This window comes from Pristiophorus japonicus, chromosome 15, assembly GCF_044704955.1.
Source record: "Pristiophorus japonicus isolate sPriJap1 chromosome 15, sPriJap1.hap1, whole genome shotgun sequence".
Taxonomy (NCBI): domain Eukaryota; kingdom Metazoa; phylum Chordata; class Chondrichthyes; family Pristiophoridae; genus Pristiophorus; species Pristiophorus japonicus.
Window position 1 is genome coordinate 170,428,108 of NC_091991.1, and position 23,186 is coordinate 170,451,293.

General features: G+C 46.1%; 2 protein-coding genes across 2 annotated transcripts in view; one reads left to right on the plus strand and one right to left on the minus strand.

Annotated features, from left to right (window-relative positions):
- The window catches only part of gper1 (G protein-coupled estrogen receptor 1), a 46,035-nt gene extending 38,195 nt beyond the window's left edge, over positions 1–7,840 (minus strand). Inside the window, exon 1 of the mRNA XM_070900011.1 lies at positions 7,670–7,840. The gene's annotated coding sequence lies outside the window, so the exon portion shown is untranslated. The remainder of the gene's footprint in view (positions 1–7,669) is intronic.
- Positions 1–23,186, plus strand: part of LOC139281246 (uncharacterized protein C7orf50 homolog) — a 435,290-nt gene that overhangs the window by 110,994 nt on the left and 301,110 nt on the right. The gene's annotated exons all lie outside the window — the stretch shown is intronic.

Consider the following 23,186-nt stretch of genomic DNA (forward strand, 5'->3'; position numbering starts at 1 on the left):
TTTGAATGTAGTTTGTCGGTTAAATGGACTTAACCGACAATGTACCAATGCCCACGTGTGTGTGTGTGTGTGTGTGGTTTTGTTTTGGGCAATGCAGTGTCTGCGAAAATCGATTTAAATTCTGACACTGAATGCTAAACTGTGAAGCTTTCTTAGTTTGGCGCGTCCTCGGAGCAGGAAAAAGCCTGATCGGAAATGATACGGTGCCTGCATGTTTTTGGTTTTGTGAGGAAAGATGTTGTCAAGGCCCGTGCGGGATCACGCCGGGTAAATCGGGTTGCGGCTTTCGTGAAACAATTCATCGCCGTGAGCAAATTCTCCTGGGACATTTTGACTCATTACCTTGAGGTATCTTCGCCTGTCTCCCACTGACTTTTAATCCTGATCTGCACACAGGAAGATTGGAAGCGATCGGGTACAATGGAGGTATTTTTATAATGGGCCAACAATTGCGGTCGGGAGGCTTCCCGCCGGCGGATGGGGGAAACGGACACTCGCACTCCGAGGCCCAGTGTGCGGGCCCACGTATTCCGCGAGCGTACGCGCATCCTGGGATCACGTGGGTCTGGACTACCAATGAACGCCGAGTATTCTCATTGATAGTATCGGTGAGTTGCCTCTGTACAAGCTCCCATTACTATCAATGAAAATACCCCCCAAAAACACAAACAATAAATTAAAAAAAAACATCTCTCAGATTAAAATTAATTGAAATTGAATGTTTTAAGAAAAAAATTCTTTTTTGGAAAATGTTTTAATAGGGTTAAAGATAAACTTACCTTAATGCACAGGGTTTTTAATATAGAAATTACCGATAAAATTTAATTTTTCTATCTTTTAAAACTCTTACGCTGGTAAAAGCAGGTCTTACGCCTGCTTTTTCCAGGTGCAAGAGTTTGAGGGACATTCGCTGGGCAAATATCGAAACGTAGAAACATAGGAAATAGGTGCAGGAGTAAGCAATCCACCATTCAATAAGATCATGGCTGATCATTCCTTCAGTACCTCGTCCCTGCTTTCTCTCCATACCCCTTGATCCCTTTAGCTTCAAGGGCCATATCTAACTCCCTCTTGAATATATCCAATGAACTGGCATCAACAACTCTCTGCGGTAGGGAGTTCCACAGGTTAACAACTCTGAGTGAAGAAGTTTCTCCTCCTCTCAGTCCTAAATGGCTTACCCCTTATCCTTAGACTATATCCCCTGGTTCTGGACTTCCCCAACATCGGGAACATTCTTCCTGCATCTAACTTGTCCAGTCCCGTCAGAATTTTATATGTTTCTATGAGATCCCCTCTCATCCTTCTAAACTCCAGTGAATACAGGCCCAGTCGATCCAGTCTCTCCTCATATGTCAGTCCTGCCATCCCAGGAATCAGTCTGGTGAACCTTCGCTGCACTCCCTCAATAGCAAGAACGTCCTTCCTCAGATTAGGAGACCAAAACTGAACACAATATTCCAGATGGGGCCTCACCAAGGCCCTGTACAACTGCAGTGAGACTTCCCTGCTCCTATACTCAAATCCCCTTGCTATGAAGGCCAGCATACCATTTGCCTTCTTCACCACCTGCTGTAGCTGCATGCCAACCTTCAATGACTGATGAATCATGACACCCAGGTCTCGCTGCACCTCCCCTTTTCCTAATCTGCCGCCATTCAGATAATATTCTGCCTTCGTGTTTTTGCCCCCAAAGTGGATAACCTCACATTTATCCACATTATACTGCATCTGCCATGTATTTGCCCACTCACCTAACCTGTCCAAATCACCCTGCAGCCTCTTAGCGTCCTCCTCACAGCTCACATCGCCATCCAGTTTAGTGTCATCTGCAAACTTGGAGATATTACACTCAATTCCTTCATCCAAATCATTAATATATATTGTAAAGAGCTGGGGTCCCAGCACTGAGCCCTGCAGCACTCCACTAGTCATTGCCTGCCATTCTGAAAAGGACCCGTTAATCCCGACTCTCTGCTTCCTGTCTGCCAACCAGTTCTCTATTCACGTCAGTACATTACCCCCAATACCATGTACTTTGATTTTGCACAACAATCTCTCGTGTGGGACCTTGTCAAACACCTTTGAAAGTCCAAATACACCACATCCACTGGTTCTCCCTTATCCACTCTACTGGTTACATCCTCAAAAGAATTCCAGAAGATTTGTCAAGCATGATTTCCCTTTCATAAATCCATACTGACTTTGACCAATTCTGTCACTGCTTTCCAAATGTGCTGCTATTTCATCCTTAACGATTGATTCCAACATTTTCCCCACTACTGATGTCAGGCTAACCGGTCTATAATTACCCATTTTCTCTCTCCCTCCTTTTTTAAAAAGTGGTGTTACATTAGCAACCCTCCAGTCCATAGGAACTGATCCAGAGTCGATAGACTGTTAGAAAATTATCACCAATGCATCCACTATTTCTAGGGCCACTTCCTTAAGTACTCTGGGATGTAGATTATCAGGCCCTGGGGATTTATCGGCCTTCAATCCCGTCAATTTCCCTAACACAATTTCCCGCCTAATAAGGATAGTCTTCAGTTCCTCCTTCTCACTTGACCTTTGGACCCCTAGTACATCGGGAAGGTTATTTGTGTCTTCCTTTGTGAAGACAGAACCAAAGTACTTGTTCAATTGGTCTGCCATTTCTTTGTTACCCATTATAAATTCACCCGAATCCGACTGCAAGGGACCGACGTTTGTCTTCACTAATCTTTTTCTCTTCACATATTTATAGAAGCTTTTGCAGTCATTTTTTATGTTTCCGGCAAGCTTCCTCTCGTACTCTATTTTCCCCCTCTTAATTAAACCCTTTGTCCTCCTCTGCTGTAATCTAAATTTTTCCCAGTCCTCCGGCTTGCTATTTTTTCTGGCTAATTTGTATGCCTCTTCCTTGGATTTAACACTAGCCTTAATTTCCCTTGTTAGCCATGGTTGAGCCACCTTCCCCGTTTTATTTTTACTCCAGACAGGGATGTATAATTGTTGAAGTTTGTCCATATGATCTTTAAAGGTTTGCCATTGCTTATCCACCATCAACCCTTTAAGTATCATTTGCCAGTCTAATCTCGCCAATTCGCGCCTCATACCATCAAAGTTACCTTTCCTTAAGTTCAGGACCCTAGTTTCTGAATGAACTTTGTCACATTCCATCTTAATAAAGAATTCTACCATATTATGGTCACTCTTCTCCAAGGGGCCCCGCACAACAAGATTACTAATTAGTCCCTTCTCATTACACATCACCCAGTCTAGGATGGCCAGCTCTCTGGTTGGTTCCTCGACATATTGGTCTAGAAATCCATCCCTAATACACTCCAGGAAATCCTCCTCCACCGCATTGTTACCAGTTAGGTTAGCCCAATCAATGTGTAGATTAAAGTCACCCATGATTACTGCTGTACCTTTATTGCACACATCCATTATTTCTTGTTTGATGCTGTCCCCAACCTCTCTGCTACTATTTGGTGGCCTGTACACAACTCCCACTAGCGTTTTCTGCCCTTTGGTATTCCATAGCTCCACCCAGTGCAGTGCAGTGCTGAGAGAGTGCTGCACTGTCGGAAGTGCTGTCTTTTGGATGAGATGTTAAGAAACATTGAAAATAGGTGCAGGAGTAGGCCATTCGACTCTTCGAGCCTGCACCACCATTCAATATGAACATGGCTGATCATGCAACTTCAATACCCCATTCCTGCTTTCTCTCCATAAACCTTGATCCTTTTAGCCGTAAGGATCACGTCTAACTCCCTTTCTGCCCTGGGTCTGCCCTCTGAGGTGGACATAAAAGATCCCTCGGCACTATTTCGAAGAAGAGCAGGGGAGTTATCCCCGGTGTCCTGGACAATATTTATCCCTCAATCAACATAACAGAAACAGATTATCTGCTCATTATCATATTGCTATTTGTGGGAGCTTGCTGTGCACAAATTGGCTGTCGCGTTTCCTACATTACAACAGTGACTGCACTCCAAAAACTACTTAATTGGGTGTAAAGTGCTTTGGGATGTCCTGAGGTCACGAGAGGCGCTATATAAATGCACGTCTTTCTTTTCTTTCTATGTACAAAGGCAATGAATGCTATGATTCTACAGTTAACTGGCCTCTTGGGTTGTATCTCCTGCTCAGTTCAGATGCTGTTGTGCATGTTATTTTCTGTAGCTACCTCTGAGCTCTTCCATTCAGGCTTAAACCACATACCTGGAAGTGTGAGCTGCGAGGAGGATGCTATGAGGCTGCAGAGTGACTTGGATAGGTTAGGTGAGTGGGCAAATGCATGGCAGATGAAGTATAATGTGGATAAATGTGAGGTTATCCACTTTGGTGGTAAAAACAGAGAGACAGACTATTATCTGAATGGTGACAGATTAGGAAAAGGGAAGGTGCAACGAGACCTGGGTGTCATGGTACATCAGTCATTGAAGGTTGGCATGCAGGTACAGCAGGCGGTTAAGAAAGCAAATGGCATGTTGGCCTTCATAGCGAGGGGATTTGAATACAGGGGCAGGGAGGTGTTGCTACAGTTGTACAGGGCCTTGGTGAGGCCACACCTGGAGTATTGTGTACAGTTTTGGTCTCCTAACTTGAGGAAGGACATTCTTGCTATTGAGGGAGTGCAGCAAAGATTCACCAGACTGATTCCCGGGATGGTGGGACTGACCTATCAAGAAAGACTGGATCAACTGGGCTTGTATTCACTGGAGTTCAGAAGAATGAGAGGGGACCTCATAGAAACGTTTAAAATTCTAACGGGTTTAGACAGGTTAGATGCAGGAAGAATGTTCCCAATGTTGGGGAAGTCCAGAACCAGGGGTCACAGTCTAAGGATAAGGGGTAAGCCATTTAGGACCGAGATGAGGAGAAACTTCTTCACCCAGAGAGTGGTGAACCTGTGGAATTCTCTACCACAGAAAGTAGTTGAGGCCAATTCACTAAATATATTCAAAAGGGAGTTAGATGAAGTCCTTACTACTCGGGGGATCAAGAGGTATGGCGAGAAAGCAGGAATGGGGTACTGAAGTTTCATGTTCAGCCATGAACTCATTGAATGGCGGTGCAGGCTAGAAGGGCTGAATGGCCTGCTCCTGCACCTATTTTCTATGTTTCTATGTGGGGTAAAGCTGCCAACTCTGGTTTGGACGTACTCTGAGGTTTGATCACATAGCTCGCCTCCAAATGTCCTGCCCCATGCTCCTGCCACTGGTCACCCAATGCACCCATCCTCCTGATGCAACCCCTTTCCACACCAATTAGCAAGCAAACAGACTTTTTTTTCTCCATCTCCTATATTTTTATAACTAATAAACGACATTGTTCAAAGAAAATGGGGAAAAAAGTACAATTTTGTTTTAATGATTTTTCTCCCAGATTATTTGAAGCAGTGTCCGGGAGATTCATCTTTGATTCCTGGCGGCTCTTGGACAATCCAGGAGGGCTGGCAGCCCTCAAGTGGGGCAGTATATCCAGTAATATGGAAGTCCGCAGATGTATCCCAAATACATGCCGACAAATGAGTCATTTTGTCCCCTCGGTTCCCCATGGCGTCGACACTTGTTCATCTGCAAGGATGGGTATGTGATCTGTTCCTGGGCCGTTGCCAATGCTTCCTGCATTACAGTGATGACACTGCGAAAGTACTTCATTGGCTGCAAAGCGCTTTGGGTCGGGAAAGGTGCTATATTAAACGCCAGTTCTATTTCTTTTTCCTATAGCTGGTCACTGGGAGACGTCGGGGACAACCCAGTGTGGCTCTCGCACTCAAAGTGACAGTGCCAGCCAGTGGCTCAGTGGGTAGCACTCTTGCTTCTGAGTCAGAAGGTTGTGGGTTCAAGTCCCACTTCAGGGGCTTGAGCACAAAAAATCTAGGCTGATACTCCAATGCAGTGCTGAGGGAGTGGTGCACTGTTGGAGGTGCCGTCTTACAGATGAGATGTTCAACCGAAGCCCCTTCTGCCCTCTAGGGTAGACGTAAAAGATCGCATGGCATTACTTCGATGAAGAGCAGGGTAGTCATCCCTGGTGTCCTGGCCAATATTTATCTCTCAATCACCATAACAGAAATACAGATCATCTGGGTCGTTACCATGTTGCTGATTGTGGGAGTTTGCTGTGCGCAAATTGCCTGCGGCGTTTCCCACATTACGACCGTGACTACACTTCAAAAATACTTCATTGGCTGTAAAGCGCTTTGAAACATCCAGTGGTCGTAATAGGTGCTATATAAATGTAAGTCTTCCCCCCCCCCCCCGCTTTTGTATTCCCCTCTTTTGCACCCCCCCCCGCCCCTAATGTGCAGAAATGCCCCTGTGTTGACTTGGCATCTGCCCAGAATACGCGGGTGAGATCAGGAAGTGGATGGAGTTGGACTTGAGCCTGATTCCGTGGCGCTGAGCACCAGTGTGAGTGCCATAGTACTGCCGATGTTATGTGACCTTTCCATTTCGCTGTTGAAATTCCCTTCAGCACTCGCAACAGTTAATGCGGCCCAAATGAAAGCAATAGTTTACTGTCCCAGATTAACCTGTCGAGTCCAGTGGCCCCACAATTACAAAATAAAGATTTGCATTTATTTAGCGCCTTTCACGATCACTTAACCTTCCAAAGCGCTTTACAGCCAATGAAGTACGTTTTGAAGTGTAGTCACTGCTACAATGTAGGAAACGCGGCAGCCAACTTGAACACAGCAAGCTCCCACAAACAGCAATGCGATAATGACCAGATAATCTGTTCTTTTTTATATAGAGATGTTGATTGAGGGTAAAATATTGGCCAGGATACCAGAGATAACTCCCCCGCTCTTCTTCGAAATAGTGCCATGGGGCCTCTTGCGTCCTGAGAGAGCAGACGGCACCTCGGTTTAACGTCTCATCCGAAAGACGGCACCTCTGACAGTGCAACGCTCCCTCAACACTGCACTGGGAGTGTCAGCCTAGATTTTTGTGCACAAGTCTCTGGAGTGGGACTTGAACCCACAACCTTGCGACGCGTGAGGCGAGGGTGCTACCCACTGGGGTGGGATTATTGTTGGCTGCGATGCGAGCCTTGAATAATTAATAGACACAGTCTCTCGTCCTGCAGACGTTGAGTGTCGAGCGCGGGGTTCGGCCGGTATGCCACGCGCTTGGAAACGCGCTCTCAATTTTTTCTGGGTTCACCTTCGGTTTGTAATGACCAAAGTACCCGGTAATGCTACCTTCCCCTCCACCACCCCCCACCCCCCACCCATTATTGATAAATAGGAACAAGAACCTGTAGGGGTGGTGTTTGCTTTCATGTCTGTGCCACCCCCTGATTTAATGCCCATGCAGACCACATGCAATCGAACCAAGGATGCGGAGGGATTAGAAAACGTGAGCCCCAGACATTCAGTGTGACCGACAGAAATCTGCCACACCGCAAAGGGGTGGGTGAAGAGAAAGATGTACAAATTCCTTAACAAAGCCCGATGGACATGTTGATCTTGATTTAGCATCAGCCGGTGCACATTGACCCAAAGTACAGAGCTAGAAATCTGACCTGTAAGCACACACTTCAAAACACTCCTGGTACAGCATTGTCTTCTTGCACCTTTTGCAGACATTCCACAAACATCAGCGAGTGAAATCACAGCAGCAATGGGGTAAGAAGAGCCAGCGCACTTAGCTTTTTGTTAGAATAGTACCTGTTTAGTTCAGCTCCTGGAACGCAGTTCCCCTCCCAAGGCAAGATCGGCGATGGAGCTGATGGAGCTGTTTTCCCCCTTATCTCCTTTTTGGAAAGCGCCAGCCGGTTTGTATTAATCTTGAGATCCCCCCCTGAGAATTGTACAGAGAATCGGGCGTAACTGATGGAGGTTCCGAGACCAAACTAGACGCCACCTGCTGAGCAACAGATGAGATGCAGCGAGCGGTCCGTGGCTTGGGAGACCAGCGAATCAAACCAGTCTTATGCTAAGTTGAGCAATCCTCCTGCTCGGCAGGGGCGAGTTTATCCTGGTGTGCTGTAGCCCTTAGCAACTGAAAGCGGGAGAGAGAGGAAAATAAAGTAGACGTGTCTTTTGAGTAGAGTACTCCAGCTTGTCGTCTTGTCTTATCCAAATGTTTGCCCAGTTTGTGCGGCCGAGACTAATTTGTTACTAAAACAGCCTGCGGAATAAATGGCTACATTAAGTCCCTTGTGTACACGGTCAGCCCTGAGGACCAAATAGGATCCAGTTGCATGTCAGTCGTGGCAAAACTTATAAGCAGTCCACCCATAAATACATTTCCTCAAGCAAATGATTTTGTTTTCAAGAGCTTTCCTGACCAAAAAAATCAACCTTTTAGCTCTAGAATTTGACATCATCCTCATAGGCAGTCCCTCGGAATCGAATAAGACTTGCTTCCACTCTAAAAATGAGCCCTTAGGTGGCTGAACAGTCCAATAGGAGAAGCACAGTCTCTGTCACAGGCGGGACAGACAGTCCTTGTGACTACACTGTGAAATTAGCACCAGCTATTAATCCTTTCCTTCACAATCAGGGGGTGGACTGACTGTATGGGAAATTGGGGGGGGGATTTGCCAAGTGCCCTCCGTGGAGTTAGGTCACGGATCCGCCATGATCTCATTGAATGGCGGAACAGGCTCGAGGGGCCCAATGACCTACTTCTGTTCCTATGTTCCCCATGAATAGTACCAGAGCGCTGTATTACCGCTGCTTCCTGTTCCCATGAAATTCTGCACCCTTTCATGGCCCGCCCCTGAAAGCTATGACCGACCGCAGCGATCAGTTGGTTGAGAGGAATACTGGGAGTATCCAAGTGGCAAAGAATCAAGAATGATGCAATAAGGACATGGCTTGGACAAGAAACAGTGGGCCGTGAATTTCAGCCTCTCTGGGTGCGTATGGTGTCATTTCACTGAAGTGGCTATTCTCCCTCCGAATCCTTGGGGCGGTGAATCTTTTTCCTTCCTCAATCTGTTGCTGCGCTGTTACGGGAGGCTGCGGGGCAGAAGTGGATTGGGAGCGGGGCGGAAGGCGGGCAGTGTCATCAGCGCCGCGCTGAGCACGTCCGTGTCCCCTCCCCTTCAGTTAAAGGGGCGGGCCGCAGCGAGCTCTGCAGCCACTTTATTGGCACCCACTGGGCCACCAGGGAGGGTTGGCTACGGGTCGGGTCAGCGTTCCGGTACCCATGAGGCGGGGGGGGGGGGTTGCCATGCTGCCTGTTGGCGGCCCGGCCAAACCCGTGGTCGCCATTGTCGGGCCAGCTTCAGAGTCGACCAACAGTTTAAATAAAATGGCGGCCGCGGCGGATGCCCTCCCCTTTAAGGGCGGACGCAACCGCCCAGCCACTGGCAGCTTCCCGCCGGGAGAAGCTGTCGGGGGCACCGAGCGGCGGCGGCTCCCACGGGGCAATTTTCCTCGCGGGGCGGTAAGGGGTCCGGCACGTGCCCAATGGGGTGGGATCACAGGGCGGGGCAGAAACACGTTACCGCTGCCCCTGGCCCGGAGGCAATTTCTAATGGGTCGGCCCGTCCCCCTGCCCCCGGTCGGAAAGGCCTTACCGCTCCACAATGGACCTTAAGGAGGCGAGAAATTTCGGTCCCCTACACTTTTAAGACACTTTAGCTCTTAACTGATTTAGTAAAATGTAATCACCTGCACTTTGGCAAACAATGATGGGACATTTACCGATTCAATGCAGTTACACTCAAACTGTGTGAACTGCCAGTGTATCAATTAACTGTGACAAACATTATCCAGAACTGCCACACGAAAAGCCTGTTGAATTTAAGGCACATTGCTGATCGAGAAAATTGACCTTGTGAAATGTGTTTTTTTAACATAGAATTTACAGCACAGAAACAGGCCGTGCCGGTGTTTATGCTCCACACGAGCCTCCTCCCACCCCTCTTCATCTCACCCCATCAGCATATCCTTCTATTCCTTTCTCCCCTTAAATGCATCTCTGCTATTCGCCTCGGTCGGTGCTTGTATATATTTAATTTTAACTCTCTTTCAACTACTGAGCAGGCTTGAAGCAGAAGTTGTGGGGTAGTTTCTGCAACAGTTAACTGATCCAGGATTTTCACATGCAAGTGCGAAAATATGTAAACCCACATCCTGGTAGGTGTGTTCCCAAGGACAGAGTCTGGCAGCCAATGCACTTGTAATCATCACCCATTTATTACCCATACGGGTCTTATAAACACCTCCATGTCCCCATTAATCAAGCTTTCACCTGCTGCCCTGAATTCAGCAAGTTGTATTGAAGGTTATGGCTGCATTTGTCATTTGAAAGAACAAAAAACTAGTATGTGCAGCTGAGGAGAAAGGCCGAATATATGTTCGCAGACGGGTTCAAAAAGGCTAATGGATGGAATGTTGGCTCTTTATCACATGGATTGCAAAGAGAACAAAGTCATTCTCCAGTTGTGGAGAGCCTTGGTCTGGAGTAACTGCGTTCAGTTCCAGGCATCGCCCCACAGGAATGACACATTGGCCTTGGAATGGGTGTAGCGCAGATTCACCAAAATGATACCGGGGCTGATACCATTTACCACATTACAACAGTGTCTACACTCCAAAAATACTTAGTTGGCTGTAAAACGCTTTGTGATGTCCGGTGGTCATGAAAGGCGCTATATTAATGCAAGTCTTTCCTTTTCTTTCGGAGAGGGTTAACTTACGAGGACAGGTTGTATAAACATGGTTTGTAATTCCCTTTTGAATATAGAAGATTGAGGGGTGCGTCCAATCACGGAAAGTAAAAAAGATTCGACAAGGTGGATACAGAGAAACTATTTCCTCTGATGGGAGAAATTGAGAATGAAGGGACACAAGATATTGAGGCGAGAAAGCAGAAAGCAGTTTTTTTACACACAGGGGAATAGAAATCTGGAACTGTCTCCCCAAAAGGCTGTGGTTTCAAGACTCAGACCGATAAAAACTTTGTTGGGTCAGGGTATCAAGCAATACGGAGCAAAGGTGTTTAGCTGTTGGTCTACATTTTAGTGACCTGTGTACATGGACCCCCTAAATCTCTTTGGACCTCCACTGTTCCTAGCGTTTCATTATTTAAATAATATTCCGATCTATGTGTTTTTGGCCCCAAATGGATGACCTCACACTTACCTGTGTTGCAATCCACAGTTTTGCCTACTCGCTTAATCGATTAACGTGGACACAGATCAGCCAGGATTGAAAATGAATGGCGGAGCAGGCACGAGGGGCTGAATGACCTGCTCCTGTTCCTATCCAAAAGTGCGAAAGGTGTTATATAATTGGGCGTTCGTTTGTGTTTACACACTGAACCATCAGAGGAGATGGGGTCTTCGTTCATTCTGCTGTAAAATCCCAATCTGCACTCTAATTTTCTTCGAACCTTGCCTTGCATTGGGTGAAATCCGCACAGCATATTGTGTGTTGCGACTTTCTTTCGTTAAGCTTGGAGGGATTTCTTTCCATATATTGATTTTAATAGAGTATATTAAAAACAACCTTTTGCATTTGCTTTAAATGTTAATTGAATCGTGTGTCTTGTTTGAAATCTCTGAGAATCTCAAGTAAATTTATTAATTCATAATGCCTCAAAGGCAATTTCCTTTTGCTAAACTGGAGATGAAAATGAAAAACTAAATTAGTGTTTGGCAAGTTTTCAGAAGGCAGTGTGTACAATATCAAGTATATAAAAGGTAATAATCTCTCTGCTACCTGAGCCAGGCACCAATTGGCATAGAGATAAGCAGGTTAGAAGCTTAAATGCGTGGCTCAGAGTGGTGTGGGAGGTAGGAGTTTTGGTTCATGGGGTACTGGGAAAAGAGGGAGCTGTTCCGTTGGGACAGGCACTGCTTAAACCGGACTGGAACCAGTGCCCTGGCGAATCGAATAGCTAGGGCAGTAGACAGAGCTTTAAACTAATGAAGGATTGGGGGGGTGGATAGGAGGATTCAGGAAAGGGTAAATTTAAAAGCAGCAAGAGAAATGTCAAGGCTCTGGAGCAGAGCAGAGTTTTGGGTAAAAATAAACAGTGGATCAGGAAGGGACAGAGAGATTAACAAAGGTAATAGGGCATCAGTGATTAAGGTGACATCCAGGAAAAATAGAAAAAACTCAAAGCTAAAGGCACGATAGCTGAAGCATTCGTAACAAAATAGATGAATTAATAGCGTAGATAGAAATGAATAGGTTTGATCGAATTGCCGTTACAGAGACGTGATTGCAAAGTGACCAAAGTTGCCAACTAAATATTCCAGGATACTTAAATTTTGGAAGAGATAGGCAAATTGAAAAAAGAGGAGGGGTAACCCTGATAATAAAGGATGGGCTAAAAACAGTAGAGAGAAAGGATCTTAGCTGCAAATATCAAGAAGTAGAATAAGTTTGGGTGGAGTTAAGAAACAGCAAGGGGCAGAAAACATTGGCAGGAGTTGTTAATAGGCCCCCAAACAGGAGTTGTAATGTAGGGCAGAGTATAAATCAGGAAATTAGAGGCGCATGTAACAAGGGTAATACTATAATCATGGGGGGTCTTTAATGGAGGGCAGTTGTGAGAGACAATATTGGCTCTAATGAACAAAATGTTGAATCATTGTGGGTGGAGATTAGAGATAGTAAGGGGAAAAAGTCACTGGTGGGCGTAGTTTATAGGCCCCCAAAAAATAACTTCACGGGAGGGGCGGGCAATAATCAAGGGAATAATGGAGGCATGTGAAAAAGGAACGGCAGTAATCATGGGGGATTTTAACCTACATATCGATTGGTCAAATCAAATTGCACGGGGTAGCCTGGAGGAGGAATTCATAGAAGGCATACGGGATTGTTTCTTAGAACAGTATGTTACAGAACCTACAAGGGAGCAAGCTATCTTAGATCTGGTCCTGTGTAGTGAGACAGGAATAATAAACGATCTCCTAGTAAAAGATCCTCTCGGAATGAGTGATCACAGTATGGTTGAATTTGTAATACAGATTGAGGGTGAGGAAGTAGTGTCTCAAACGAGCGTACTATGCTTAAACAAAGGGGACTACAGTGGGATGAAGGCAGAGTTGGCTAAAGTAGACTTGAAACACAGACTAAACAGTGGCACAATTGAGGAACAGTGGAGGACTTTTAAAGAGCTCTTTCATAGTGCTCAACAAAAATATATTCCAGTGAAAAAGAAGGGCGGTAAGAGAAGGGATAACCAGCCATGGATAACCAGCCGTGGATAACCAAGGAAATAAAGGAGAGTATCAAATTAAAAACCAATGCGTATAAGGTGGCCAAGGTTAGTGGGAAACTAGAAGATTGGGAACATTTTAAACAACAGCAAAGAATGACTAAGAAAGCAATAAAGAAAGGAAAGATAGATTACGAAGGTAAACTTGCGCAAAACATAAAAACAGATAGTAAAAGCTTTTACAGATATATAAAACGGAAAAGATTGACTAAAGTAAATGTTGGTCCCTTAGAAGATGAGAAGGGGGATTTAATAATGGGAAATGTGGAAATGGCTGAGACCTTAAATAATTATTTTGCTTCGGTCTTCACAGTGGAAGACACAAAAACCATGCCAAAAATTGCTGGTCACAGGAATGTGGGAAAGGGAGGACCTTGAGACAATCACTATCACTAGGGGGGTAGTGCTGGACAGGCTAATGGGACTCGAGGTAGACAAGTCCCCTGGTCCTGATGAAATGCATCACAGGGTATTAAAAGAGATGGCGGAAGTTATAGCAGATGCATTCGTTATAATCTACCAAAATTCTCTGGACTCTGGGGAGGTACCATCGGATTGGAAAGCAGCTAATGTAACGCCTCTGTTTAAAAAAAGGGGGCAGACAAAAGGCAGGTAACTATAGGCCGGTTAGTTCAACATCTGTAGTGGGGAAAATGCTTGAAGCTATCATTAAGGAAGAAATAGCGGGACATCTAGATAGGAATAGTGCAATCAAGCAGACGCAGCATGGATTCATGAAGGGGAAATCATGTTTAACTAATTTACTGGAATTCTTTGAGGCTATAACGAGCATGGTGGATAGAGGTGTACCGATGGATGTGGTGTATTTAGATTTCCAAAAGGCATTCGATAAGGTGCCACACAAAAGGTTACTGCAGAAGATAAAGGTACGCGGAGTCAGAGGAAATGTATTAGCATGGATAGAGAATTGGCTGGCTAACAGAAAGCAGAGAGTCGAGATAAATGGGTCCTTTTCAGGTTGGAAATCGGTGGTTAGTGGTGTGCCACAGGGATCGGTGCTGGGACCACAACTGTTTACAATATACATAGATGACCTGGAAGAGGGGACAGAGTGTAGTGCTACAAAATTTGCAGATGACACAAAGATTAGTGGGAAAGTGGGTTGTGTAGAGGACACAGATAGGCTGCAAAGAGGTTTAGATAGGTTAAGCGAATGGGCTAAGGTTTGGCAGATGGAATACAATGTCGGAAAGTGTGAGGTCATCCACCTTGGTGGAAAAAAAAACAGTAAAAGGGAATATTATTTGAATGGGGAGAAATTATAACATGCTGCGGTGCAGAGGGACCTGGGGGTCCTTGTGCATGAATCCCAAAAAGTTAGTTTGCAGGTGCAGCAGGTAATCAGGAAGGCGAATGGAATGTTGGCCTTCATTACGAGAGGGATGGAGTACAAAAGCAGGGAGGTCCTGCTGCAACTTTATAGGATATTGTGAGGCTGCACCTGGAGTACTGCGTGCAGTTTTGGTCACCTTACTTGAGGAAGGATATACTAGCTTTGGAGGGGGTACAGAGACGATTCACTAGGCTGATTCCGGAGATGAGGGGGTTACCTTATGATGATAGATTGAGTAGACTGGGTCTTTACACGTTGGAGTTCAGAAGGATGAGGGGTGATCTTAGAGAAACATTTAAAATAATGAAAGGGATAAACAAGATAGAGGCAGAGAGGTTGTTTCCATTGGTCGGGGAGACGAGAACTAGGGGGCACAGCCTCAAAATACGGGGGAGCCAATTTAAAACCGAGTTGAGAAGGAATTTCTTCTCCCAGAGGGTTGTGAATCTGTGGAATTCTCTGCCCAAGGAAGCAGTTGAGGCTAGCTCATTGAATGTATTCAAGTCACAGATAGATAGAGTTTTAACCAATAAGGGAATTAAGGGTTATGGGGAGCGGGCGGGTAAGTGGAGCTGAGTCCACGGCCAGATCAGCCATGATCTTGTTGAATGGCGGAGCAGGCTCGAGGGGCTAGATGGCCTACTCCTGTTCCTAATTCTTATGTTCTTATGTTCTTATCTACACATAAACGGGACAAACCAAACTTGCAGTAATAATGTGGAGGATAAATTCATGGAATGTGTACAAGATTGATTTCAAGATCAGTATGTTGAGGAATCAACTAGGGAGCCTACTTTAGATCTAGTCTTGTGCAATTAGAAAGGGTTAAATAATAAAGGGGCCCTTAGGGAAGAATGACCATTATATGATAGAATTTTATATTGAGTTTGAAAGTGATTTGGTTAAATCCAAAATTAGGGTCTTGAATCTAAACAAAGCAAACTATGTAGGTATGAGGGGCGAGTTGGCTGCGGTAGATTGGGAAACTACATTAAAAGGTATGACAGTCGACAAGCAATGGCTAGCATTTAAAGAATTAATACATAATTTACAACAAATATTCATTCCTTTAAGGCACAAAAACCCCACAGGAAAAGTGGTCCAACCGTGGCTAACGAGAAGTTAAAGATATTATTAGATCAAAGAAGAGGCTTATAATGTTGCCAAAAAGAGCCGTAAGCCTGAGCATTGAGAGGATTTTAGAATTCAGCAAAGGAGGACCAAGAAATTGATAACGAAAGGGAAAATAGAATGAGAGTAAACTAGCGAGAGACATAAGAACAGACTGTTAAAGCTTCTATAGCTATGTAAAAAGGAAAAGATTAGCGAAAGTAAATGTTGGTCCCTTACGGGCTGAGACAGGAGAAATTATAATGGGGGAATGGCAGAAAAATTAAACAAATATTTTGTGTCTGTTTTCACAGAAGACGACGCAAAAAACCTCCTGGAAATAGTGGGGAACCAAGGGTCTGGCGAGAATGAGGAACTGAAAGAAATTAGTATGAGCAAATTGTACTGGAGAAATTACTGGGACTGAAAGCCAATTGATGGGTTTTGAAAGAGGTGGCTATAGAGATAGTGGATGAATTGGTGCTCATCTTCCAAAATTCCATAGATTCTAGAAAGGTTCCCATGGATTGAAAGGTAGCAAATTTAACCCTGCTATTTAAGAAAGGAGGGAGAGTGAAATCGAGTAACTACAGACCAGTTAGTCTGACATCAGTCGTAAGGAAATGCTAGAATCCATTACTATGGACGTGGTTTCAGGGCATTTGGAAAATAATAATTCAACACTGATTTATGAAAGGGAAATCATGTTTGACAAATCTGTTACCGTTTTTTGAGGTTGTAACTAGCAGAATAGATAAGAGGGAACCAGTGGATGTGGTGTATTTGGATTTTCAGAAGGCATTTGATAAGTTGCCACAGGAGGTTATTATTGTGTTCCTAACACAGATAAGGCTGCACACAGGGAGGTTAAGGTAACAGTGACCTCAGTCTTTAATAAGACACTCTAGAGTGAGGAACAGGCCTTAGGGCCGGCTTATATACATTGCTCCCAAGGGACGCTGGGATCCCTTGGGACTTCAGGGGATGAGCTCTCTGGTGATGGAACATGAGAGTGCATGCTTTACAGATCCACAACATCACTCCTCCCGCAAAGTCAAAGTGAAAACTATTTACAAGGTGAGGCGGTCGGGAGCCTTTCTTTCCCTCGTGGACCGCCTCGGTACAAATGTCTGTTCTGGTGTGTTGGCTGTGCCCTTGCTGGGCTGGTGCGTTATTGGCCTTGCTGGGCTGTGTCGAAATCTCGACCTCCGAAAAGAATGACTCCGACACTTACAGCTCCGGCAGAAGTTTCTTTAATTCGCTTGCTAGCAAGGGGCAGGTTACACTCAGTCAAGGGCTAAGTGAACACCTCCGAAATGGTTCAGTTTCACAAGATATTTATACAGTAAAACCCAAGTTATGGCCTCTCCCTGTGTATTGCTCTGTCTCACAGTCAGTGAATACAGATAAAGAGTTAATTACTATATCCTGGTCCTGACATGGTTTACAGATATTTCCTTTTGTCAGGGTTATCAGTTGGCCAGCCGGCCATTACTCCATGAGTCATAGGTAATGGGCTATCACCTGTCTTGTATTGTGTTAGGATTGTTCAATTTCCTGGTCAGTTTATCGTTTACATCAAAAGGATGAGGTCTCTACAAGAGATAGTGGCTGGTGGAATGGAGTACATAGGAAAGGTGGGGTGACATGGAACTGGTGTCGTGTAGACAATAGGAGAGCACCATGGGGGGGTACTTGTCTCATCTTGACTTGTCTCCTAGCTGTCTGATGGCCATCAGCCATCTCAAACCAGGTTTAGCTGTTTATGCAAGCTGACTGCTAAAAAGCAGAAAGTTCTGGAAAGACCAGGACTCCATTTTGATATATATTGCAAGGGGCACACAAATACCGTATGGTATCAGCTTAGATAAAAATACATTTCCACAGCTGTTGGGCGTGATGGGTTCGATTTCCTGGTTTGGCGTGGTGTTGTTGATCCTTTGGGTATGTGTTGTGGGCTCGTAAAAAGTGGTGTCTGCTGTGGGTTGTTCCGGAGCCTCGTTTGGTCCAGGTGCTTTCTGCAAATTTGTCCATTGTCTAGTTTGACTACAAACATCCTACTCCCTTCTTTAGCTATCACCGTGCCCGCGATATACTTGGGACCATGTCCATAGTTCAGCACATACACAGGGTCATTCAGATCAATTTCCCGTGACACAGTGGCGCGACCATCGTTTACATTTTGTTGCTGCCGCCTGCTCTACCTGATCATGCAGATTGGGGTGAACCAGCGAGAGTCTGGTTTTAATTGTCCTTTTCATGAGTAGCTCAGCCGGGGGCACCCCTGTGAGCAAGTGGGGTCTCGTGCGGTAGCTGAGCAGTACTCGGGACAGGCGGGTTTGGAGTGAGCCTTCTGTGACTCATTTAAGGCTCTGTTTGATGGTTTGTACTGCCTGCTCTGTCTGTCCATTGGAGGCTGGATAAAACAGGGCCGAGGTGACATGTTTGATCCCATTGTGGGTCATGAATTCTTTAAATTCGGCACTGGTGAAACATGGCCTGTTGGCACTGACCAATATGTCAGGCAGGCCGTGGGTGGCAAACATGACCCTCAGGTTTTCAATGGTGGCGGTGCTTCCCGACATTATTTCATATTCAATCCATTTTGAGAAAGCATCCACCACCACCAGGAACATTTTACCGAGAAACGGGCCCGCATAATCGACACGGATCCTCGACCATGGTCTGGAGGGCCAGGACCACAAACTTAGTGGTGCCTCTTTGGGCGTGTTGCTCAACTGAGCATACACGCTACATTACCATACACAGGACTCTAAGTCAGAGTTGATACCGGGCCACCACATGTGGGATCTGGCTATCGCTTTCATCATTAAGGGGTAAGCCATTTAGGACCGAGATGAGGAGAAACTTCTTCACCCAGAGAATGTGAACCTGTGGAATTCTCCACCACAGAAAGTTGTTGAGGCCAATTCACTAAATATATTCAAAAAGGAGTTAGATGTAGTCCTTACTACTAGGGGGATCAAGGGGTATGGCGAGAAAGCAGGAATGGGGTACTGAAGTTGCATGTACAGCCATGAACTCATTGAATGGCAGTGCAGGCTCGAAGGGCCGAATGGCCTACTCCTGCACCTATTCTCAATGTTTCTATGTCTATGTTTACTATACCCAGGTGTGTGCTGTGGAGATCCAAGATGAACGTCTCCTTGCCCTTTTTTGGTAGCACTACGCGGTTACCCCACAACAGGCAGTCTGCCTGAATGGACAGCTCGCCCCTTCGCCGCTGGAACGGCTTGATTGGCTCTTGCATTTCAACGGGGATGCTGGCCCAGCTCCCATGCAGTACACAGTTTTTTTTACAAGGGACAGCAGAGGATCTTGGCTGGTCCAAGTCCTAATCTGGCAGGCCGTGACAGGTGATTTATCATTTTCAAACGCTCCCATGACCATCAACAAGTCTGCAGGCTGCGCCACCATCAACAAGTTTGAAGGCTGCGCCATTTCCACCCCTGTGGTGGGCAATGGTAGCCAACTGAGAGCATCCGCACAGTTCTCGGTGCCTGGCCTGTGGCGGATGGTATAGTTATACGCTGATAGCGCGAGTATGCGGGCTGAGGCATTAGTATTTATTCCCTTGTTTTCAGCGAACAGGGATGTGAGGGGCTTGTGATCGGTTTCCAGCTGAAATTTGAGGCCAAACAAGTACTGATGCATTTTCTTTACCCCGAACACACACGTTAATGCCTTTTTCTCAATCATGCTGTAGGCCCTCTCGCCCTTAAACAAGCTCCTGGAAGCATAGGCGACAGGTTGCAACTTCCCTGCAACGTTAGCTTGTTGTAATACACACCTGACTCCGTACGACGACGCATCACATGCTAGCACAAGTCTTTTACACGGGTTATACAATACAAGCAGCTTGTTGGAGCATAAAATATTTCTGGCTTTCTCAAAAGCAATTACTTGTTTTTTTCCCCATACCCAGTTCTCACCTTTGCGCAATAACACATGTAGGGGCTCTCTAAGAGGGTGCTTAACCCCGGTAGGAAGTTACCAAAATAGTTGAGGAGACCCAGGAACGACCGCAGCTCCGTGACGTTGTGTGGCCTGGGAGAGTTCCTGATAGCCTCTGTCTTGGCGTCTGTGGGCTGAATGCTGTCCGCCGCGATCTTTCTCCCCAAAAACTCCCCTTCTGTTGCCATGAAGACGCATTTCGACCTCTTCAGCCCTATGCGATCCAGTCGCTGGAGGACCTCCTCCAGGCTTTGTAGGTGCTCGGCGGTGTCCCGACCCGTGACCAATATGTCGTCCTGAAAGACCACAGTGTGTGGTACCAACTTGAGAAGGCTCTCCATGTTTCTCTGGAAGATCGTTTCAGCCGACCGAATTCCAAATGGGCATCTGTTGTAGATGCGTGTTGATGCTAGTGAGGCCCTTCGAAGACTCCTCCAGCTCCTGCGTCATGTAGGCCAAAGTCAGGTCGAGTTTGGTGAATGTCTTGCCTCCTGCCAGCGTCGCAAATAGGTCGTCTGTCTTAGGTAGCGGGTATTGGTCCTGTAGCAAGAAACGATTAGTAGTTACTTTATAATCACCGCAAATCCTGACCGTGCCATCACTTTTGAATACTGGAATAATCGGGCTGGCTCACTCGCTGAATTCCACTGGGGAGATGATGCCCTTGCATTGCAGCCTGTCCAGCTCGATTTCCACTCTCTCCCTCATCATGTGAGGTACCGCTCGCGCCTTGTGGTGGATGGGTCGTACCTCTGGGACCAAGTGGATCCGCACCTTCGCCCCTGAAAAGTTTCCAATGCCTGGCTCAAAAAGGGAAGGAAATTTGTTAAGAACCTGGGTACATGAGGCCTCATTGACATGTGATAGCGCTCGGATGTTATCCCAGTTCCAGCAGATTTTGCCCAGCCAGCTCCTTCCAAGCAGTGTGGGGCCATCGCCTGGGACAATCCAGAGTGGTAGTTCATGTACCATGCCCTCGTATGTGACCTTGACCATGGCGCTGCCCAGGACAGTGATAAGCTCTTTGGTATACGTTCTCAGTTTCGTGTGGATGGGACTCGGGGCTGGTCTGAATGCCTTGTTGCACCACAGTCTCTCAAACATCTTTTTACTCATGATGGATTGGCTAGCGCCAGTGTCCAGTTCCATGGCTACGGGTAAGCCATTCAATTTTACGTTTAGCATTAGAGGTGGATATTTCGTCGAAAATGTGTGCACCCCGTGTACTTCAGCATCTGCCTCCTCTCTCTGAGGCTCGAAATTGCTTTGATCCACGATGGACCGATCTTCCTCTGCCACATGGTGGTGAGCAGGTTTTGCAGAGCTTGCAACAAGCTCGTTGGAGGTGCCCTATTGTTCCACAGCTCTTGCAAACATACACTTTGAAGCGGCATGAATAGGCTGAATGGAAGCCTCCACAACACCAACAAGGTGTGAATTGCCTTGCATTCATCCTTTGTTGGGGACTCCGAGTCATCTGGGTCACCTGAGGCCTGCTGGCATTTGCAGACTCATGGGTTCTGCCTTGTACATTTCTGCTCGCAAACACAGTTCCAGTTAATTTATGAACATTGGTAGCACTTATGTGCTGAGAGATTTGTTTGGTGTTATCACTGGTGGGCATAAACGCCTGTGCTATCGCAATGGCCTTACTGAGGGTCGGTGTCTCTACAGTCAAAAGTTTTTGTAGGATGGTCTCGTGGCCAATGCCCAATGCAAAAAAAGACTCTGAGCATTTGCTCCAGGTAGCCATCAAACTCACATTGTCCTGCAAGTCGCCTTAGCCTGGCACGTGTAAAACCGATACCTCACCGTCATCACGCTCTCCCTCGGGTTAAGATGCTCCCGAACCAGTGTACACTGCTCCTCATACGACTTATCTGTGAGTTTCACTGGAGCCAGAAGATTCTTCATGAGGCTGTAGGTCGGTGCCCCGCAGACCGTGAGGAGGACCGCTCTCCTTTTTGCAGCGCTTCCTTCTCCGTCCAGCTCGTTGGCTACAAAGTACGTTCGACATAGGCTTCCCAGTCCTCGCCCTCCGAGAACTTCTCCAGGATGCCCACAGTTTGCTGCATCTTGTGTTGGATTCGTATTCTCGTCGCCAGTTATTGTGTTCCTAACACAGATGAGGCTGCACACAGGGAGGTTAAACTAACAGTGACCTCAGTCTTTAATAAGACACTCCAGAGTGAGGAACAGGCCTTGGGGGCCGGTTTATATACAGTGCTCCCAAGGGATGCTGGGATCTCTTGGGACTTAAGGGGATGAGCTCCCTGGTGGCGGAACATGGGAGTGCATGCTTTACAGATACACAACAGTTATTAAACAAAATTAGGGCTCAAGGGATTGGGGTACTATACTAGCATGGATTGAGGATTGGTTAATGGACAGAGAGCAGGAATAAACGGGTCATTTTCGGGTTGGCAGGCTGTAACTAGTGGGGTACCACAAGGATCAGTGCTTGGGCCTCAGCTATTCACAATCGATATCAATGACTTGGATGAGGGGACCAAATGTAATACAGGATATATCGAAGTTTGTTGATAGAAACATAGAAAATAGGTGCAGGAGTAGGACATTCGGCCCTTCGAGCCTGCACCACCATTCAATAAGATCATGGCTGATCATTCACCTCAGTACCCTTTTCCCGCTTTCTCTCCATACCCCTTGATACCTTTAGCCGTAAGGGCCATATGTAACTCCCTCTTGAATATATCCAATTAACTGGCATCAACAACTCTCTGTGGTAGGGAATTCCACAGGTTAACAACTCTCTGAGTGAAGAAGTTTCTCCTCATCTCAAACCTAAATAGCTTACCCCTTATCCTTAGATTATGTCCCCTGGTTCTGGACTTCCCCAACATTGGGAACATTCTTCCTGCATCTAATTTGTCCAGTCCCGTCAGAATTTTATATGTTTCTATGAGATTCCCTCTCATCCTTCTAAACTCCAGTGAATACAGGCCCAGTCGATCCAGTCTCTCCTCATATGTCAGTCCTGCCATCCTGGGAATTAGTCTGGTGAACCTTCGCTGCACTCCCTCAATAGCAAGAACGTCCTTCCTCAGATTAGGAGACCAAAACTGAACACAATATTCCAGGTGGGGCCTCACTAATGGGCCCTGTACAACTTGCAGTAAGACCTCCCTGCTCCTATACTCAAATCCCCTAGCTATGAAAAGCTCGGTGGGGATGTAAGTTGTGAGAAGGATGCAAAGAGACTTCAAGAGGATATAGACAGGCTGAGTGGGAAAATGGAAAAATGTGAAGTTATTCACTTTGGTAGGAAAAATAGAAAAGCAGAGTATTTTTTGAAACAGTGAGAGATTGGGAAATGTTGGTGTTCAAAGGGACCTGGGTGTCCTTGTACACGAATCACGTACAGCAGGCAATTAGGAAAGCAAATAGTATGTTGGCCTTAGAAGAGGATTTGAACATAGGAGTAAATATGTTTTACTGCAATTATATAGGGCCCTGGTGAGACGAGACCTGGAGTATTGTGTACAGTTTTGGTCTCCTTACCTAAGAAAGAATATATTTGCCAGAGAGGGAGTGCAACG